Here is a 5,293-nt window from a genome sequence, read left to right on the forward strand (position 1 = left end):
CAAGGAGTCTGTAATGTGTACAAATGATGTAAGAGAGGACTTGGTGGAGTTATCATGCAAGACAAACAGGTAGTGTGTTATGAGTCACAGAAACTGAATGAGCACGAGTAGAACTATCCGACGCATGATCTGGAGCTAGCAACGATTATACATGCATTGAAAACATGGAGACACTATCTTCTTGGCAAGAGGTTTACATTGATGAGCGATCACAGTGGGTTGAGGTATTTGTTTGGTCAGTCGAATCTAAATTCCAGGAAAGCTAGATGGTTGGCTACCCTTAGTGATTTTGACTTCGAGATCAGATACATCAAAGTGAAGAAGAATCGGGTTGCAGATGTTCTTAGCAGGAAGGTACAGGTAAATCATATAGCAGTTATGAGCTCTTATGGGATAAAGTTACAGGATAGGATATTGTAGGCAGGACAATGGGATGAAAAATACATGGAGATTACACACAAGTTACAAAAGATCACAGGTATAGGTGCAGGTACATGTACAAGTGATCGAGATGTAGATTATTGTCTCACAACATATGGTTTGGTGAGGTTTAGAGACAGGATCTATGTCCCGAATTGCAATGAGCTCAAGAAGCTTATCTTGAGGGAGTTTCACTCCAAGCCATACTAGAGTCATCCAGGAGACCAAAAGACGTTGACGATGGTGAAGAAGTTCTACTATTTGCCGAATCTGAAGAAGGAAGTGGCAGAGTTCGTGGCTAGATGTTTAGATTGTCAATAGGTAAATGCAAAATGTAAGCATCTAGGTGGTTTACTACAACCTATAGTGTTTTCAGAATGGAAATGGGAAGTCATTTCCATGGATTTCATTACAGATATTCCAGGGACAATGACGAAACATGATTCTATTATGGTCGTGGTCATTAGGTTGAGCAAGGTATCTCACTTCATTCCAGTAAAGACTACATATTCAGCCAGTGAGGTAGCACAGGTGTTTATTAGAGAGATAGTGAGACTGCACGGTGTTCCAAAGAAGATTGTGTTAGACAGAGATGCAAAGTTAACTTCCAAGTTTCAGAGAGGGTCAACAGGATCTTGGAGGATATTTTGAGGATGTATGTGATGCACCAACAGAGGAAATGGGAGGAGTATCTTCCATTGGTTGAGTTCGCATACAAAAATGGTTATCAGGAGTCATTGAGGATGAGTCCTTTCGAGGCATTGTATGGATGAAGTTGTAACACTCCCATCAACTGGAGTGATCCAGTGAACATGGTCCTTATTTGACCGAATATGTTGGCAGACATGGAGTAGCAAAAGAAGGTTATAAAGAAGAATCTAAAGGCAACACAGGACAGACATAAGAGTTATGCGAATTAGCACAAGGTATTCAAGGAGTTCTAGGTTGGGAAGAATGTTTATTTGCACATCAAGCCCAAGAAAAGATCTTTGAGGATTGGTTCATGTGCCAAGTTGGAAACACAATATTGCGGGCCTTTCGAGATCCTTGAAAGGATTGGACCAGTGGCATATTGACTTGCACTACCTCCAAAAGTGAAAGTCCATGATGTTTTCCATATTTCATTGCTTAAGAAGTATATAAAATATGTTGATCATGTTATTGATTGGTCTGTATTGGAGGTGGGTAAAGAAGGAGAGTTCCAGCTGGAGCCTTAGTGCATATTACAACAGAAACATCTCATGCTCAGGAACAGAGCCATAGAGCAAGTTAAAGTGCAATGGAAGCACTTTAGGCCTGCAGAAGTTGTTAGCACTCCGTAACTCCTCCAGGTTGAGGAGAGGAACCCAGAGGTAACCACAAACCGCTTTGGGTTGAGAGACTGGTCTTCTCCAACCAGAGGGGGCTCCCTCACTCGAAAAATATGAAGTTTAAAGACTTTAAAGCACAATTTTTACAGAGACCAGGTCTGGAAAAGGGGATTTTAATGTATTTGGTTGAAGTACAAATGGTAGAAAGGGTGATAACATGTGATCAATTTTCCTTTTATTCATTTTACTTATGCAAGTAAAATTGACATCTTCTACAAGGGCTTGTTAGGCATGACTTTGGACACAGTAGCAGGTTGTAGTATAGAGGAGAAAAACTGAAGAAACAGATCTTTCCTATGCGAATAATAATGCTATTCATACATAAGAAAGAGAATTAAATAGAAGAAATAACAGTCATGAGTATATAACATTCCATTTGCAACTGAAATATGAAAACAATTGACTAGAGCAGCTTAACTGAATTCTAAATCAACCGAGATCATTATACTCATAAAACGAAAAGGAACAATAGAATAACTGAGAAATAAACAAAGATAACTCCAGACATCATACCATAAGAATCCTTGTAAAGTATAATCGATAACCCTCAAGGCATAAGTATTATAACCATGAATTGATCACAACCACATAAATTCTGAAAGCCTAAAGCCAAAACAACGCTTAACCATCAACAACCTTTACTTCATATATTTCCAAGTTTAAATAGACAGAGACAAAATATAATAAGCATCTAGATTCGCTGAACCATTGATCCAAACAGTGGATCGATTAAAAAAAATGAGGAAAGCTACTATTTTTTTAAAGTATTTTTCCTCAAAAAAAAAAACAGAAAGTCTCTTTGGCTTTAAAACTAAACTTTTCTAAAAAAAAATAAAAATCTTATCATCGAAGATCATCATCATGAAGTGAGAATAACAAAAAGTATAAAAGTTGATTGATGACTGTGCAAAGGCTGCGTAGCAACTGCGCAACAACCAGGATGGCACTTTTCACTTCCAAATCTAGCACGTGGCTAACAACTAAAGGTTTGATCTGGCTTCCACATCTGCTCCATGTCGACTTGTTATGAAACTAGCTCACAAAAAGATAGAAAAGATAGTTGAACGCCTTAGAATTCAGCATCTTCGAGGGGGCAACCTCCTTTATATTACGCAAATGAATAATTCTTCGATGATTCAAATGACAAAACCTCCTTTCTATATATAGGAGTCTAAGGGGTCACAATATAACCAAGCCGACCTAACAATAATAATATAAAGGCACAAAAATAACAATAGAGAGATTCTATGGGGCACAGTAATAACAATATGGGGACAATAGGGGCACAACAATATTAATAAGGGATACAACTACAATATTAATGGGGGCATCACTAGTATTATAGGGACCTAACATTCCCCTCTCCTTCAAAAAAGTGTTGTCCTCAACGCTTGAGTAGTTCTGGATGCTTTTGTATAAAATTCTCATCCTCCCATGTGGAATCTTCAGCAGATAAGTTCTTCCACATGATGAGATACTCTGAAATGGATCGATTTCGTAGTTTTCAAGTTCTTGTTTCTATGACTGCTTCCGGTTCCAATATAATTTTTCTTTCCTCGTCAAGTTCTGGCAATATTGTTTGAACTGGGAGCTTGTCGCCTATAACCTTCTTTAAACATGAAACATGGAAAACTGGGTGCAGTCGAGAAGCTGTAGGAAGCTCTAATTTGTATGCCATAGTACCAATCTTTTGCAACACCTTGTACGGACCATGATACTTTGGTGACAATTTGTTGTCCTTCTTAGCTTGCTTGAGGGACATTTTTTGATATGGTTGTAGCCGTAGGAATACCCAATCACCTACATCAAAACTTCTTTCACTGCGATGTTGATCTGCCTGTTGTTTCATTCTATTCTGCACCAACACGAGGTTATCCTTTAAGAGTTGGAGAACTTGTTGTTGATGCTCGATGTGATGTTCCACTGCTTGAACCTTAGAATTTTCTCTTAAATATGATGTGATGGATGGTGGCTGATATCCATAAAGTGCCATAAATGGGTTCATTTTTGTTGCAGTATGGAAGGAAGTGTTATACCACCATTCAGCCAGAGGCAACCATTTGACCCGTTGTGTTTGTTTATCAGATACAAAGCAACGAAGATATCCTTCCAAACATTTGTTTACTATCTCCGTTTGCCCATCAGATTGCGGATGATAAGATGAGCTATGAGCTAACTGAGTACCAAGACAAGAAAATAATTCTGTCCAAAAATTTCCTATAAAAATGGGATCTATGTCACTTAAAATAATCTTTCGGTTTCCATGTAGCTTTTGAATTGTTTCCATAAATGCCGTAGAAACTGTACTGGCTTTAAATGGATGTGATAATGCACAAAAGTGTGCATACTTGGTAAGTCTGTCAACTACCACCATGATGACACTCTTTCCCTCAGACTTGGGTAAACCTATGATAAAATCCATTGAAACCTCCTCCCAACGTTGGCTTGGAATGGATAAAGGTTGTAATAGACCTGGTGTCTTAATTGTTTCAGCTTTATTTTGTTGGCATACCAAACATTCCGCCACAAATTTTTGAATATCCGATTTAAGGCCATCCCAAAAGAATTCCTTCTTAATCCCGTGGTAAGTTTTTAAAAATCCTGAGTGCCCTCCTAAGGGAGAAGCGTGCAATTCCAAAAGAATATTTTGTTTGAGTTGGGAATTCGTACATAGGTATAATCGATCTTTGTACCATAACGAATCATTTTTCCAGCTAAATGTATCAGATGTAATAGAATCTTGTTGTAAATTTTGAATAAGTTCCCACACTTCTTCGTCATTCTTCCATTCCTCGCTTGCTTCATTTATCCAATCTGGTTGGATTGTAGGTTTTAACCCTGTACAGAAATTACCTGCATACGAATTATTAAACAAAGAAAATAAACAATGCGAGAGCATAACCCATAAAACACATATGCACAGAGATTTTTCCCTGGATCCCAAAACCGGGACTACCAGCTTGATTTTTCATTATGTTCCTTTCAATGTTACAATACATATTTATACATGTCGAAGCATCCAATACCATGGGCCGAAATCCATCGCGTCCAATACCATGGACCGAAAACCATCGCGTCCAAAAAACATGTGCGAAAATCATGCACAAAACCATAGGTGGGTCCGCCCAACCTAACATATGGTCCAAAACCAAAATTTTCCGGGGCGCTGCCCCGGACCCCATAAAGTGGGGTTAGGGTGCCCTTCAAACCCCCTATTAACTACATGGAAAGAATATAACACAACCCAACAATCTCCCACTTGTTGTTTTCTTTCCACAGGGGGCCACAGGAGAGCTTAGTCATTTTTTCAGCCCTGAGATTCCCATTGCTTCTCTACACCAAGAGAACTTCTCAGAGCTCACAGATTTTGTCAATGCATCTGCAGTATTCTTCAAAGTGACCACCTTTACCAGCAACACCTTTCTGTCTTCTATCATATCCCTCACAAAGTGATATTGAACATCAATGTGCTTTGTCTTTGAATGATAAGCAGGGTTCTTTGC

Source organism: Pinus tabuliformis, chromosome 9 (genome assembly GCF_031772625.1).
Source record: "Pinus tabuliformis cultivar Carrire ecotype Pingquan chromosome 9, CPIR1, whole genome shotgun sequence".
Taxonomy (NCBI): domain Eukaryota; kingdom Viridiplantae; phylum Streptophyta; class Pinopsida; order Pinales; family Pinaceae; genus Pinus; species Pinus tabuliformis.